At 39.8% G+C, this 17,275-nt stretch overlaps 1 protein-coding gene across 3 annotated transcripts in view; it reads right to left on the minus strand.

Annotated features, from left to right (window-relative positions):
- P4HA1 (prolyl 4-hydroxylase subunit alpha 1) overlaps window positions 1-15,454 on the minus strand; it is a 99,022-nt gene extending 83,568 nt beyond the window's left edge. Inside the window, exon 1 of one of the 3 annotated variants that reach the window (XM_043925022.1) lies at window positions 15,288-15,454. The gene's annotated coding sequence lies outside the window, so the exon portion shown is untranslated. The remainder of the gene's footprint in view (window positions 1-15,287) is intronic. The other 2 variants (XM_043925021.1, XM_043925019.1) reach the window with 2 other exon arrangements.
- Between the last annotated feature and the right edge of the window lie 1,821 nt (window positions 15,455-17,275).

Raw genomic sequence — 17,275 nt, forward strand, 5'->3', positions numbered from 1 at the left:
GCACAGGCTTTATAATTTAGGAATTTGAGTGGGAGAAAAAAGTGGACAGAGGTAGTGGAAAGGAAGAAGTAAAAGAAGTAAACATTAAATTATACATGCTCTCCTTGTGGCTTATTAAAAATGCTGGTATTTCCAAATATTAACATAGTCTATATAGTTCTCATCTGACAAATTTGCAATAACTTCTCTTTGTTAGTGAAACTATGTGTTTCATAACATGAATATCAATAAATATTGATTAGGATATTAAAAACAGCAATAATATAAAACATAGCAATTCTTTAGAAATTTAAACTTTTAAACCCTTAATTTTGTTTTCTAGTTTAGAGAGTGTTAAATATAAACATGAGAAAGTTTAAAGCCTAATTTCTAAGTTTAAAGAATATACTTGGATATACATGTAAAAAGCTTAAAACTTTATACAGTAATTAAAAGAATTCAAAAAATGTTAACAATTGTCTGAGGGAATCACAGTCAATTCTCTTTACTCATTTCTGCATTTTAATAAACATTTTTAACAGAAAATTTGTATTTCTATAAATAAATATGCAAGCTAAAAAATGAAGTCAAAGTAGCACTGAAGTGAATAATCAAGTCAAATCACAGGGCTAGTAAAATTCAAATGAGCAACTCCATACCTCTACTAGGGCATAATACCACCATCAATCCCTTCTGCTCAAAAATAAATCATACGTATATCTGATTTACAGAAAAAATCTTGATAAGGCAACTTATCAGTGTCTTTGCCACCCTTAGGATACAAGTGGAAAATAAAACCTTGTACAATACACATTTTAGATTTATTAAACAAGGAATATGTGGGTTTCCCAGGTAGCTCAGTGGTAAAGAATCCACCTGCCAATGCTGGAGACTGGCATTTTATCCCAGGGTGGGAAAGATCCGCTGGAGGAGGATATGGCAATCCACTCCAGTACTCTTGCCTAGGAAATCCCATGGACAAGGGAAACTGGCGGGCTACAGTCCATGGTTTGCAAAAGAGTCAGACACGGCACAGCCAGTAAAACAACAAGGAACATGTGGCAAAGCAAACTATTCCAAAAGAAGTGCTTTCAATGAAACTTCCTTAAAGATTGATTTTTTTAATTAATTTATTTTAATTGGAGGATAATTACTTTACAATATTGTGATTTTTGCCATACATCGACACAAATCAGTCATGGGTGCACAAGTGTTCCCCCATCCTGAACCCCCCCTCTCAAATCCCTCCCACCCTATCCCTCTGGGTGGTCTTGATATTTTTTTTTAAAGCAAACTATACTACTTGAAAAATTACCATTTACAAAAAAGCAGCATTCCCTTTAGAAAAGGACCTTTCCATACAAACAAGAACCAATCACCAGAAGCAACAGCAAGCAATATGTTAATTACCTGGGAATAAACTTAAGAAAACTTTATATTGACCCTAAAGTTAACTCAAAATGTATCCAAGATTATCTTTAAAACTATAAACCTCTTGGGGAAAATAGAGGTGTAAATCTTCATAACCTTGATTAAGCACTTGAACATTAATATCTAGACAATAATTTATTAGATATGACACATAAACACAAGAAGCCAACGAAAAAATTAAGTTGGACTTCATCAAAATTTAAAACTTTGATCCTTCAGGAAAGTGAAAAGACAACCAAAAGAATGGTTAAAAAAAATTATAAATCATATCTCTAACAAAAGTTTAATACCTAGTATACAGAACTCTTAGAACTGAATAATTACAAATAATCCACTTTTTAAATTAGAAAAGGATTTGAAGAGACATTTCTCCAAAGAAGCTACAAATGGCCAATAAATACCTGAAAAAACTCAACATCAATAGTCATTCAGTGGCTTAGTCATGTCCAACTCTTTGTGACTCTATGGACTGCAGCACGCCAGGCCTCCCTGTCCATCACCAACTCCCAGAGTTTACTCAAACTCACGTCCATCAAGTCGGTGATACCATCCAAACATTTCGTCCTCTGTTGCCCCCTTCTCCTCCTGCCTTCAATCTTTCCCAGCATCAGGGTCTTTTCAGATGACTCAGTTCTTCACATCAGGTGGCCAAAGTAATGGAGTTTCAGCTTCAACATCAGTCCTTCCAATGAATCAGTTCAGTTGCTCAGTCGTATCCGACTCTTTGCGACCCCATGAGTCACAGTAAGCCAGGCCTCCCTATCCATCACAAGCTCCCGGAGTTTACTCAAACTCATGCCCATTGAGTCGGTGATGCCATCCACCCATCTCATCCTCTGTTGTCCCCTTCTCCTCCTGCCCCCAATCCCTCCCAGCATCAGGGTCTTTTCTAATGAGTTAACTCTTCACATGAGGTGGCCAAAGTACTGGAGTTTCAGCTTCAGCATCAGTCCTTCCAATGAACACCCAGGAATTATCTCCTTTAGGATGGACTGGTTCAATCTCCTTGCAGTCCAAGGGATTCTCAAGAGTCTTCTCCAACACCACAGTTCAAAAGCATCAATTCTTTGGCACTCAGCTTTCTTTATAGTCCAACTCTCACATCCATACATAACTACTGGAAAAATCATATAGCCTTGCCTAGATGGACCTTTGTTGGCAAAATAAGGTCGCTGTCTTTTTTTATGCTGTCTAGGTTGGTCATAACTTTCCTTCCAAGGAGTAAGTGTCGTTTAATTTCATGGCTGCAATCACGATCTGCAGTGATTTTGCAGCCCCAAAAAATTAAGTCTGTCACTGTTTCCATTGTTTCCCCATCTATTTGCCATGAAGTGATGGAGCCAGATGACATGATTAGTTTTCTGAATGCTGAGCTTTAAGCCAACTTTTTCACTCTCCTCTTTCACTTTCATCAAGAGGCTCTTTAGTTCTTCTTCACTTTCTGCCATAAGGGTGGTATCATCTGCATATCTGAGGTTATTGATATTTCTCCCAGCAATCTTGATTCCAGCTTGTGCTTCCTCCAGCCCAGCATTTCTCATGATGTACTCTGCATATAAGTTAAATAAGCAGGGTGACAATATACAGCCATTACACACTCCTTTCCTGATTTGGAACCAGTCTGTCATTCAATGTCCAGTTCTAACTGTAGCTTCCTGATCTTCATACAGATGTCTCAGGAGGCAGGTCAGTGGGTCTGGTATTCCCATCTCTTTCAGAATTTTCCAGTTTGTTGTGATCCACACAGTCAAAGGCTTTGGCATAGTCAATAAAGCAGAAGTAGATGTTTTTCTGGAATTCTCTTGCTTTTTTGATGATCCAACAGATGTTGGCAACTTGATTTCTGGGTCCTCTGCCTGTTCTAAATCCAGTTTGAATATCTAGAAGTTCATGGTTCACATACTGTTGAAGCCTGGCTTGGAGAATTTTGAGTATCACTTTACCAGCATGTGAGATGAGTGCAATTGTGCAGTAGTTTCAGCATTCTTTGGCATTGCCTTTCTTTGGGATTGAAATGAAAACTGACCTTTTCCAGTCCTGTGGCCACTGCTGAGTTTTCCAAATTTGCTGGCATATTGAGGGCAGCACTTTCACAACATCATCTTTTAGGATTGGAAATAACCCAATTGGAATTCCATCACTTCCACTAGCTTTGTTCATAGTGATGCTTACAAGGCCCACTTGACTTTGCACTCCAGGATGTCTGGCTCTAGGTGAGTGATCACATCATCATGATTATCTGGATGGTGAAGATCTTTTTTGTATAGTTCTTCTGTGTATTCTTGCCACCTCTTCTCAATATTTTCTGCTTCTGTTAGGTCCATACCATTTCTGTCCTTTATCGAACCCATCTTTGCATGAAATGTTCCCTTGATATCTCTAATTTTCTTACAGAGATCTCTAGTCTTTCCCATTCTATTGTTTTCTTCTATTTCTCTGCATTGAACACTGAGGAAGGCTTTCTTATCTCTCCTTGCTATTCTTTGGAACTCTACATTCAAATAGGTATATCTTTCCTTTTCTCCTTTGCTTTTCGCTCCTCTTCTCACAGCTATTTGTAAGGCCTCCTCAGACAGCCATTTTGCTTTTTTGCATTTCTTTTTCTTGGGGATGGTCTTGCTCCATGTCTCCTGTACAATGTCATGAACCTCCGTCCATAGTTCTTCAGGTACTCTTGTCTATCAGATCTAATCCCTTGAATCTATTTCTCACTTCCACTGTATAACTGTAAAGGTTTTGATTTTGGTCATACCTGAATGGTCTAGTGGTTTTCCCTACTTTCTTCACTTTAAGTCTGAATTTGGCAAGAAGGAGTTCATGATCTGAGACACAGTCAGCTCCTCGTCTTGTTTTTGCTGACTGTATAGAGCTTCTCCATCTTTGGCTGCAAAGAATATAATCAATCTGATTTCAGTGTTGGCCATCTGGTGGTGTCCATGTGTAACGTCTTCTCTTGTGATGTTAGAAGAGGGTATTCGCTATGACCAGTGCATTCTTTTAGAAAAACTCTATTAGCCTTTGCCCTGCTTCATTCTGTACTCCAAAGCCTAATTTCCCTGTTACTCCAGGTATCTCTTCACTTCCTACTTTTGCATTCCAGTCTTCTATAATGAAAAGGACATCTTTTGGGGGTGTTAGTTCTAGAAGGTCTTGTAGGTCTTCATAGAGTCATTCAACTTCAGCTTCTTCAGCATTACTGGCCAGGGAATAGACTTGGATTACTGTGATACTGAATGGCTTGCCTTGGAAATGAACAGAGATCATTCTGTCATTTTTGAAATTGCACCCAAGTACTGCATTTTGGACTCTTTTGTTGACTATGATGGCTACTCCATTTCTTCTAAAGGATTCTTGCCCACAGTAGTCAATATAATGGTCATCTGAGTTAAATTCACCCACTCTGGTCCATTTAAGTTTGCTAACTCCTAAAATGCTGACATTCACTCTTGCCATCTCCTGTTTGACCACTTCCAATTTGCCTTGATTCATGGACCTAACATTCCAGGTTCCTATGCAATATTGCTCTTTATGGAATTGGACTTTGCTTCTATCACCAGTCACATCCACAATTGGGTGTTGTTTTTGCTTTGGCTCCATCTCTTCATTCTTTCTGGAGTTATATCTCTGCTGATCTCCAGTAGCATATTGGACACTTACCAACCTGGGGAGTTCACCTTTTAGCGTCCTATCTTTTTGCCTTTTCATACTGTTCATGGGGTTCTCAAAGCAAGAATACTGAAGTGGTTTGCCATTCCCTTCTTCAGTGGACCACATTTTGTCAGAACTCTCCACCATGACCCGTCCATCTTGGGTGGCCCTACACAGCATGGCTCATAGTTTCATTGAGTTAGACAAGGCTGTGATCCATGTGATCAGATTGGTTAGTTTTCTATGATTGTGGTTTTCAATCTGTCTGCCCTCTGATGGAGAAGGATAAGAGGCTTATGGAAGTTTCCTGATGGGAGAGACTGACTGAGGGGGAAATTGGGTCTTGTTCTGATGCACGGGGTTATGCTTAGTAAATCTTTAACAATTTTCTGTTGATGGGTAGAGCTGTGTTCCCTTCCTGGTATTTACCTGGGGCCAAACTATGGTGGAGGTAATGAAGATAATGGCAACCTCCCTCAAAAGATCCCATGCATGTACTGCTACACTCAGTGCCCCCAACCCTGCAGCAGGCCACCACTGACCCATGCCTTGGCTGGAGACTCCTGGACACTCTGGGCAAGTCTGGGTCAGTCTCTTGTGGGGTCACTGCTCCTTTCTCCCGGGTCCTGGTGCACACAAGGTTCTGTTATGTCATTATGGAAATGTAAATGAAATACCACTATGAGATACCACTTCACAGCCCCTAGGACAGCTATAGTAATAGAGTAAGTATTGACAAGGATATGAAGAAACTGGAATACTCATAAATTGCTGATAGGAATGTAAAATGGTGTGGCTACTTTGGAAAACAGTTTTTCAGTTCCTAAAAAAGTTAAACGTGGAGTTACCATATGACCCAACAAGTCCACTACTAGGTCTATACCCAAACCAAATGAAAGCACATATCCACAGAAATATTTGTACAGAAATGTTCATAGCAGCATTGTTAATAATTGCAAAAAGGTGGAAACAACCCAATGTCCAAATGATGACTGAATAAACAAAATTTGATATAACCATACAATGGAATCTTATTTGCCCATAGAAGGAAATGAAGTACTGATACATGCTACAACACAAATAAACCTCGAAAACATTATGTTACATGAAAAAAATCTACAGACATAAAAAGCATATTAGTGATTGCCTAGAGCTGGGGGAGGGAGAGGAGAGTGACTGCTAATAGATCTGGGGTTTCTTTTTGGAGTGATTTATTTTAAAAAGGATTAAAATTGATTGTCATAATGGTTACACAACTCTGTAGATGTATTAAAAACCATGAATTGTACACTTGAAGAGGTAAATTATATGGTATGTGAATTATATCTCAATAAAGCTGTTTAAAAAATAAGAAATCAAGAACTTCCTTGGTGGTACAGTGGATAAGAATCTGCCTGCCAACAGATGGAGAAACATACTGTGTTCATGGATTGGAAGAATCAATATTGTCAAAATGGCTATTGTACCCAAAGCAATCTATAGATTCAATGCAATCCCTATCAAGCTACCAACAGTATTTTTCACAGAACTAGACCAAATAATTTCACAATTTGTATGGAAATACAAAAAACCTCGAATAGCCAAAGTAATCTTGAGAAAGAAGAATGGAACTGGAGGAATCAACCTGCCTGACTTCAGACTCTACTACAAAGCCACAGTCATCAAGACAGTATGGTACTAGCACAAAGACAGAAATATAGATCAATGGAACAGAATAGAAAGCCCAGAGATAAATCCACGAACCTATGGACACCTTATCTTTGACAAAGGAGGCAAGGATATACAATGGAAAAAAGACAACCTCTTTAACAAGTGGTGCTGGGAAAACTGGTCAACCACTTGTAAAAGAATGAAACTAGAACACTTTCTAACACCACACACAAAAATAAACTCAAAATGGATTAAAGATCTAAATGTAAGACCAGAAACTATAAAACTCCTAGAGGAGAACATAGGCAAAACACTCTCTGACATAAATCACAGCAAGATCCTCTATGACCCACCTCCCAGAATGTTGGAAATAAAAGCAAAACTAAACAAATGGGACCTAATGAAACTTAAAAGCTTTTGCACTACAAAGGAAACTATAAGTAAGGTGAAAAGACAGCCCTCAGATTGGGAGAAAATAATAGCAAATGAAGAAACAGACAAAGGATTAATCTCAAAAATATACAAGCAACTCCTGAAGCTCAATTCCAGAAAAATAAATGACCCAATCAAAAAATGGGCCAAAGAACTAAACAGACATTTCTCCAAAGAAGACATACAGATGGCTAACAAACACATGAAAACTTGCTCAACATCACTCATTATCAGAGAAATGCAAATCAAAACCACAATGAGGTACCATTACACGCCAGTCAGGATGGCTGCTATCCAAAAGTCTAAGAGCAATAAATGCTGGAGAGGGTGTGGAGAAAAGGGAACCCTCTTACACTGTTGGTGGGAATGCAAACTAGTACAGCCACTATGGAAAACAGTGTGGAGATTTCTTAAAAAACTGGAAATAGAACTGCCATATAACCCAGCAATCCCACTCCTGGGCATACACACTGAGGAAACCAGATCTGAAAGGGACACGTGCACCCCAATGTTCATCGCAGCACTGTTTATAATAGCCAGGACATGGAAGCAACCTAGATGCCCATCAGCAGATGAATGGATAAGGAAGCTGTGGTACATATACACCACGGAATATTACTCAGCCGTTAAAAAGAATTCATTTGAATCAGTCCTAATGAGATGGATGAAACTGGAGCCCCTTATACACAGTGAAGTAAGCCAGAAAGATAAAGAACATTACAGCATACTAACACATATATATGGAATCTAGAAAGATGGTAATGATAACCCTATATGCAAAACAGAAAAAGAGACACAGAAATACAGAACAGACTTTTGAACTCTGTGGGAGAAGGTGAGGGTGGGATGTTTCAAAAGAACAGCAGGTATACTATCTATGGTGAAACAGATCACCAGCCCAGGTGGGATGCATGAGACAAGTGCTCGGGCCTGGTGCACTGGGAAGACCCAGAGGAATCGGGTGGAGAGGGAGGTGGGAGGGGGGATCGGGATGGGGAATACGTGTAAATCTATGGCTGATTCATATCAATGTATGACAAAACCCACTGAAATGTTGTGAAGTAATTAGCCTCCAACTAATAAAAAAAATAAATAAATAAAAGAAAAAAGAAAAAAAAAAAAAGAATCTGCCTGCCAACGTAGGGGGTGGAGGTCTGATCCCTAGTCCGAGATCAAACCTGCTGCAGAGCAACTAAGCAACAAGAGAAGCCACGGCAATTAGAAAACCACACACTGCAACTAGAGGGTAGCCCCTGCTCACAGCAACCAGAGTAAGCCTGCCCAAAGCAAAGACCCAGCATAGCCAAAAATAAAATCAATGAATAAAATTATTTTAAAAAATCGACATAAACTCTGATTTCACTAGGTAAATCTGGGAGTAGGAATGCTAGATTCTATGGTAAGCATATATAGTGGTGGTGGTTTAGTGGTTTAGTCGCTAAGTCATGGCCAACTCTTTTGTGATCCCATGGACTGTAGCCTGACAGGTTCCTCTGTCCATGGGATTTTGCAGGCAAGGATACTGCAGTGGGCTGCCATTCCCTTCTCCAGGGGATCTTCCTAACCTAGAGATCGAACCTAGTCTCCCACATTGCAGGCAGATTCTTTACCAGTTAAGCCACCAGAGAAGCCCAACCATTTATATGTTTACCTTCATAAAAAACTGCCAAATGTTAAGGTTGCTATACTATTTTCATTGCCCGTGTCAACAAATGAAAGCACCAACTGCTGCATGGTCTCATCAGCATTTGGTATTGTTTTTTTATTTTTCCTTTCTTCCTTCATTTTTCTTAATGTCTTAACTTTCTCACTACTGGTTTCTCATTGTGGTTTTAACTTAAAATTCTTCATTATCAACGATGTTTAATATCTTTTGGTATATTTACTTGCTCTCCATATTCTTTTTTTGGTAAAGTTTCTACTTAAATCCTTTGTCAAATTTTTAATTAGGTTGTTCACTTACTATTGAATTTTGTGAGTTCTGTAGATACAAGTTTTTTGTTAGATATGTGATAGGAAAACATTAACTCCCAGTCTGGGACTTCTCTTTTCACTCTCATAACACTCTTTCAGACAGCATAAGTTCTTAATTTTGATGAAGTTGAACGTAGTACTGATTTATTCATTTATGGGTCATGCTTTTGGTGTTTAACTTTTTTGCTGATTAAAAAAAAAAAAAAACAACTTTGCTCAATCTAAGGTCCAAAAGATTGTCTTACATTTTCTTCAAGTTATTTTCTGCTTTAGGTCTTATTTTGAGATCTATGAACCATTTTGAACCAGTTTTTGCATAGACTGGCAAAAGTGGGGAATTTTTGCGCTGAGGCTATAATAAAGAAAAATTTTCTATTTTGATGTTTGAAGGTTAACTGCCTTAAAGCCCACTTCCCTCTCCCTTTGCCCCACATCTGGATAAGTTAGTAGGAAAGCCTGTCCATTCTCTCCACTATCAATGGGAAGCTAAAACCATGAAAATCCCACACATGGGAACTATCACACTCCTAGTCACAATGAAAATTAAACTCAACCACCCTCCTTCATTTTGGCTTCAGTCTGGACTAAACCTAAGACCTCTCCTTAAGGAATCCTTTTGCAGTTGACTCCGTGAGTAAACCTTATTTCCTATTTCATATCCATTGGCGCCTTTCTGTCATCTGTTCCAACATTTATACGAATTCCTGAGCAAGGGGCTGCCCAGTGTCCAACAGAGGATATTAGATGCCCAAATAAGACGGAGTTTTTTATATATGAACATCCAACAATTCCAGATTATCCTTTCTCTACTTAATTGCCTTAATACCCTCATCAAAACAAACTGACCATTTTGCATGTCTGAATTCTCTATTTTGTTCCATTGATCTGTAAGTTTGTCTTTTCTCTATCTTTACTCTTGAGTATTGCAGTAATATAATAAGTTGAAATCACAAGTTTTTCAACTTTTTTGTCTTTTTCAAAATTGTTTTACCTTCTTCTAGTTCCTTTGTTTTCCCATATCAATTTTAGAATCAGCTTATTTCTTTCTATAAGAAATCCTCTCCTCCTGAGATCTGGCTGGAATTGCACTGACTCTGTAGATGAGCTCAGGACAAACAGTTACCTTAACAATATTAACTCTTCCAATACATGAATATGGTGTCTCTCTCCACTTATGTAGGTCTTCTTTGGTTTCTTCCATTAGTATCTTATAATTTTCATTATACAAATCTTGCACATGTCTTGTAAAGCTAATATTAAATATTTTATAAGTTCTGGTGCCATTGAGATGGTACTTTAAAATTTTTCTTTCCAGTTGTCCTTTGCTGTTATATAGAAATACAACTGATTGTTATATATTGACTTTCTATCTTTCAACCTTGCAGAATTCACTTATTAGATATAGAGGTTTTTTTTTTTAAATCTTTCTGAACAGAAAAAGATTTTCTGCACAGACACTCTGTCCATGATTAGAGCCAGTTGCTGCCCTTTGAAACATACTGTTAAAAGAATTAAAACAAGCCACAATCTGGGAAAAAATATTTCCCTATCACATATGCAGCTATTCCACTCTTAGACATTTATGCAAGAGAAAAGAAAGTATATATTCCTCCAAAGACTTATATGTGAATGCTCACAGTAGCTTTATTTATAATAGTTAAAAGCTGAAAACCACCCAAATGGCCGTCAATTAGAACATGGACAAAAACAAAGTTTTGCAGTATATCCATACAATATAACATTACCCAACAATAAAAAGACACGAACACATAACAATATGGATGAATTTCAAAGCACTAATACTGAGTTTAAGAAACCAGACATTCTCCCCCCACCACAAGTACATACTATTTGAGGGGTCTCAGTGGGACACGACTGAGTGACTGAACTGAAAGTCCTTTAGTTGTTATCAGATTGATTAAAAATCTTTAATCTGATTTAAAAAGCCCAATTCAATCCCCTAAAAAATTCTTAGTGGGAAGAAAAAATTACTGGTATAAGAATTTTTACTGTCATGTGTTTCTTTTCCAAAATAAAAAAAAGTACAGGTAGAAAGAAAACTAGTTAAGGTTTTGCTAAATAAAATAAACCACTAAATTTCAGGCTTCTCTTCACAATATTTACAATGAAGAAATAACTCAAGTGCCCAACAAGAAAAAAAGACTGAGTATATTAACTTGATATAATATCACTATATAAATGAAAAATATGCAAACCAAAACATGGACACTAAACATGGACATTTATATAACACACTAAGCAGGAAGTTTAAGAAGTCCAGGCTCACTGATGACAACGATATAAGAACCATGAATCTCTATACTTTATTGCTTTTGTCACTGCACAACCAAATGTACTAATAGTCACACTGATCATTCAAACAACATCAGGAAAAGGAATGTTTTTAATTATATCAAGTTCAAAACTGTTGGAGTAAATGTAATGAAATCTTTTGAGTTTCATTAGTTTTTACTGAAGCACAATTATTTGGCTAGAAAAAACTGAGAGAATAGCTTTAATTTATTCAAATAAATTTTATTGAGTAGAAACATAAACAAAGCTTTAACTAATGAAGCTTTCACAAAACCACATACGCACTTTATTTGAGTTCTGTCATATATTCATTTACTATACATACACACACTCGCACCTTATAATGTAACTGTAAGATTCAAGATCTTAGGACTTCCCTGGTGGTCCAGTGGCTAAGACTCCAAGCTCCCAATGCAGGGGGCCCACTGGGTTCCATCCGTGGTCAGGGAACTAGATCCCACATACCACAACTAAGAGTTTGCATGGTACAATGAAGACCTGGTGCAGTCAAATACATAAATATTTTTTAAAAGATTCAAGATCTCACTGTAAGAAGAGCAATAAAGTGTAATGCCAAAGGTCTATGCAATTCACTTTTATTTACCTTCAAGCATTTTCCACTTTTAGAGCAGAACCAAAGATATGTTATAATATTTAAGGGGGTGAGGGGAGGCCGACATGATGTATAATTATCTAGGCAATTAAGCAATTCAACAATTCTCCAACCAACTTATTCACTTTGCTAAAACTCTTCTCTGCACAGTTGTTCAGTCATGTCAGACTTTTCGTGACCCTTCGGACTGTAGCCCACCAGGCTCCTCTGTCCAGGGAATTTCTCAGGCCAGAATACTGGAGCGGGTTGCCATTTCCTCCTCCAGGGTATCATTCCCAACCCAGGAAATGAACCCCTGTCTCCTGCACTGCAGTCGGATTCTTTACCATTGAGCCATCCAGGAAGCCCTAAAAACTCTTTTAGCCAAGGTTTATTAGAGTAATCTATACAGTCAAGGCCAGTCAGACATAAAAGCCTAGATCTATTTTCAAAAATATTCAAGAAATCCTTTCTCAAGATACCGAGATGCCTTTATTCTGTATCTCTTTTTACTTTTTAGTTCTTAACAGGGTTAGGGTTTTTAGAATTTACAGATGCACTTATGGAGGGAGAGAATTTCTGTAAATGGTAATTAAAATTCCACACTGATATGTGTACTTGCATTTTCAGACCCAGAGTCCACACCTTCTATCAGATTTCCAATGGACTTCACGACCACAAAATAGGTTGAGAACTACTACTATGAGAATCCCACAGGGACACTTTTCAAATCTAAGTGATGTAATTATATTTCTCCCAGTTGATAACTGCTAAGTAAAATAGGGCATTCCATTCACAAAAGTGAAGGCTCACAAGCTTTAGGCTGCATCCATGAAATAAAAGCAGGAGCTCAAACCTATCTGCCCTATGAAAGATACTGCTTGTCAGAATACAACCCACTCCGAGGTAATAGAAAAGGTTAACATCTCCTTACCAAAAAGCCAAGATTCACCTGCAACAACCTGCACTACTCTGGTATACACAGCTCTTTTTTTCATTAGTCTTTTACACTAATTTTTTCTGCAATAATTAAAAGTACATTTTCATTTTTTTCACTATTTTAATTACCAAAATGGCAAATATAATTATCCACTTATCAAAATCCTTGATTTCCAGTACTTCAAAATAAAACTCATTGTCAAAGGAAATAGCATTCTTCACCTAAAGACACAAAGTAGTCCTTTTCTTAGTAACTATGTTAAATCTATAAGAATCATTTGCCATCAGCCATCTAAAATACTGACAGGACTTAAGGCATAATGTACTAAAACCAAAACCGACAGGACTTTCAAAGCTAAGTAACAGGACTTCCCTGGTGGTCCAGTAGTTGAGAATCTGATTACCAACGCAGGGGACGCGGATTTGATCCCCGGTCTGGAAAGATCTCACATGTGGAGGAGTAACTAAGCCCATGTGCCACAACTACTGGGCCCCCGTGCCAAACTACTCAAACCCCTGCAGAGCCCTGGGCTCTACAAGAGAAGCCACCGCTATAAAAAGCCTGTGTACTGACAACTAGAGAGTAGTCCTTGCTCACCACAACTAAAGAAAGCCCATTAAAAAAAAAAAAAAAAAAGCCCATGGGCAGAAAGGGAGAGCCAGCACAGCCACAAATAAATAAAAACGTTTTAAGGTAAGTAATAAAACTTACGCTTCCCATGGGGCGGGGGGGGAGGGGGAAAGGTAAAATATGAAGTTCATCATTAAGATTAGGAATTACATTCACAGGCTAAAAGTCAAAGTTTAAAAAAAAAATCACTGAATGTCTACTTAAATTTTAAATCAAGGGAAAAACCCTTATTCAAGGCTGTTCACTTTCAGCTTCTTAAATATTTCTTGCTTATCATATCCGTTTTTTCCATAGATATTTGATCAGAAAAATCCCTTTTAAGTGTTTCATAAATTAAATTCCAGTATTCCCGCTATGAAGACTTGAATATTTCATCAGATTATTTTAGGAAAAGACTAGCCTCATTCATAAGCTACATATAAATCTAAAAGGGGAAATACGTTTCTTGCCAGAACCTATTAAAAAAAGAAAAGAGAAGAAGAGGCAAAAGTTGATGAAAGAACACCGCTGCCACGTCTTTTCCCTTCCCCCGCTCAGTAGTGGCTATTCCATTCCTTCAGAGTGCATTCCAAGGGAAAGTCCAAGAGCCACAGCTCTCAAGAGAAACCAGAAACAGTTAAGTTGAAACTGGCAAGCCTCTTTGGCCTTTCAGATCAATTTCCTAAAAGGAGATCCAGCTTCTGCTTCATCCCTTTCTTAAAGCAAACAGTGCAAAATTCCAAGTCCTGTCCGTTCTATTCGGAACGCCTAAGTTATTAGCGTCTACGACCTGACTGCATTTAATATATTCGATTATTTAGAAGAAATGGTCTTATGAAACCATTCCCCCCACCCCTTAAAAACATGCAGCTGCGGGCCATCCATGTAACTCAACTCAAACTTCTCACAGAGCCACAGAATTTGATTTACTGATGTGGACTTTTAAAAGCTGCAAATTCGGCTGAGAGAGGGGGGGAGGGGAGAAGCTCATGTGCCTTTAAAAAATTTTGGGGGCAGAAGAAGGAAGGAAGAAGACTAGCTTCCCAGTTCACTGGACGATCTGACAGCCGACTTCCTCAACCTAGCTGCCGGAAACTCGCCGCCCGGGGCTACCTCCAGCTGCTCAATCAGCCCGCGGCGCGCAACAGATGAGTTAAACCTGAACTTTCTCGGGTAGGTCCGCTTCCCAGACCCCACGACTCCGGCAGAATAAAAATGCTCGAGCGCTTCAGCGTCAGGTCTAAGCTTTAAAAACCGCTCTCTGTTGCCACATGATAACCATCTGCGGCTGTGGAGGCCGAAAACCCTTGCAAACCCCTCAGTTTTGACGGGAGGGACTCACGTAGGCGAGGCGCTTGGAAAACTCAACAGGGTGATTCCTCCCCAGGAAGGAATATTCAAGAAAGTCCTGGTCCCCGGGGCGGAGACTGAGGCTGCCGCAGCCCCAACGACCGGGGGCGCCAACCTGCGAGGCGGTGGCAAGAGGAGCACGGAGGACTGCTAAAGGGCCTCTGGGGCTCCCAGAGGAAAAGGGGCTCAAGGCGAGTCTCCAAAGGAAAAGGAACTGAGGCAACAGTAGTAAACTGGGGAGCACCCCCCCCCCGCCCCCGAGCCATACCACGAGAGGGGGCAGGGACCAGACCAGCAGAGCCATTCGAGAAGGGCCACGGCTGCCCAAGGACTGCAGCCTCAGTCCCCAAGGTCGGGGGAACGTCTCACCTGGGAAGTGGCACGCGAGAGCTGCGCGTTCTTCAGCACCCGGTCGCCTGCACCCGGCCGGCTACCTACTCCTTTCCCTCAGCCCGCTGGCGGCGCGACTCGGCAGCAGAGGGAGCCAGTTAGCCCTTTTATAACCTCGAGACTGCGACGGCTGCGCTGAGGAGGAGGCGACTGCAACCCTCGCTACGTGAGCTCGATCACACCAGCGGCCCGGCGTCTGCGCAGGCGCCCAGCCCGGGCCCTCTCCGCCCCTACCCGTGGCCCACGGCCCACGCCCGGGGCTCCTCACCAGCCGGTGGAGTCTGAGGCCGAGAGGAGGGACCGGCGGGCGGGCCTGGGATGTAACGCGCCTGCGCGGGGCTCTCACCACGCCACAGTCTCCATGGTTACCTGGGATTTGCGCTGCTTCTTTCAACAGGTTGTTTAGAGCCTGAATTTGGGGATCAGCCCCTCAAACAGGCCTGAGCGACGAAACCGCCAGCGAGAAAATGTCTTAAATGTGAGAAGAGGAACATGGAAGCGTAGAAAATAAAGCAGAAAAGAATAAGTATCGGGTGGGAAATAACACAGTATATTCTGTCTCTCTGTCTTGGCCCTGAGGCTCCCTCTGTCACCTACACTCATTTTATCTGTATCTTGTTCGATTGCACATCTTTATACTTAATCAGCAGATAACGGACTGCGCGCTCCGGAGATTTTCTGGGTTCAATTTCTGGCTCAGTCCCGTAAAACTATGGGTATTGATCTCTCTGTATCTCAGTTTCCTGCAAAATGAGAACGACAAATAGGTACCTCATAGTACCTACCTCGTTGTTGTGAGGATTAAATGAGATGATGTATGTAAAGCACTCAGAACATGCTTAGCACACAGAAAGGACTTGATAATTATTAGATGGTGTTGTAGCATATAAGGAACCCAGTCTTGTGTCTGGTCTTCGTTTAACATTTCCCTTAGCCATTATATTCCTAAAAGAAGTCTTAACTATCTGGAAGCAGACAAGGAAGAAAATATTTTTTCCTTTGTCAGTGAAAGGAAAAAAGACTTCTCTAAGACTTGTTAGTCATTAAAAATTGTTTCTAAAGTTTTCCATGAATGATAAATGGCACAGCAATAATTAAAATTTAACTCTTATCTAGGAGGTGGGGTTGATTATACAGATACAGAAATAGTCATAGAGAGGATACTTAGGGAACATTAGGCAACCCAAAGGAAATACAGTGAGAAATATAGTGAACCATTAATCAGCGGTTCTCAGAGTGTGGTCAGGGAATTCACAGGAAAAAAATCACTTCATACTAAAAGTTTATTTGCCTTTTTCACGCTAATGAGAGTACAATGGGGTTTTCCAGAGACTACATGTCCTGGGATATTGCAACAGAGTGCACACAGAAGAATGAGAATCTTCTAATAGGTCAGATAAAAAGATCTGCAGAAATGTAAAATAATGCCACTCTTCTCACTAAATTCTTTTTGCTCTGGAAAACAGTTATTTTTTGTTTAAAAGTATTTTAACATGTACATGCTAAGTTGCTTGAGTCATGTCTGACTCTGAACCTATATGGACTGTAGCCTGCCAGGCTTCTCTGTCCATGGGATTCTCCAGGCAAGAATACTGGAGTGGGATGCCATGCCCTTCTCCAGGGGATCTTACTGACCCAGGGGTCAAACCCCTGTCTCCTGCATTGACAGGTGGGTTCTTTACCAATAGCACCACCTTGAAACCCTGTTATAATGTAGTGAAAGTGAAAGTCCAACTCTTTCCGACCCCCTGGACTATACAGTCCATGGAATTCTCCAGACCAGAATACTGGAGTGGGTAGCCTTTCCCTTCTCCGGGGGATCTTCCCAACCCAAGGATCCAACCCAGGTCTCCCATTAACATGTAACCACTTTATTATTGTTGTTTTTAAATGAATTAATAAACAAATATTTTGCATGTTTGTTTTAACTGCTGATACAGTCAATTTTGATAGATATCCACATAAAA

This window comes from Cervus elaphus, chromosome 15 (assembly GCF_910594005.1).
Source record: "Cervus elaphus chromosome 15, mCerEla1.1, whole genome shotgun sequence".
NCBI lineage: Eukaryota > Metazoa > Chordata > Mammalia > Artiodactyla > Cervidae > Cervus > Cervus elaphus.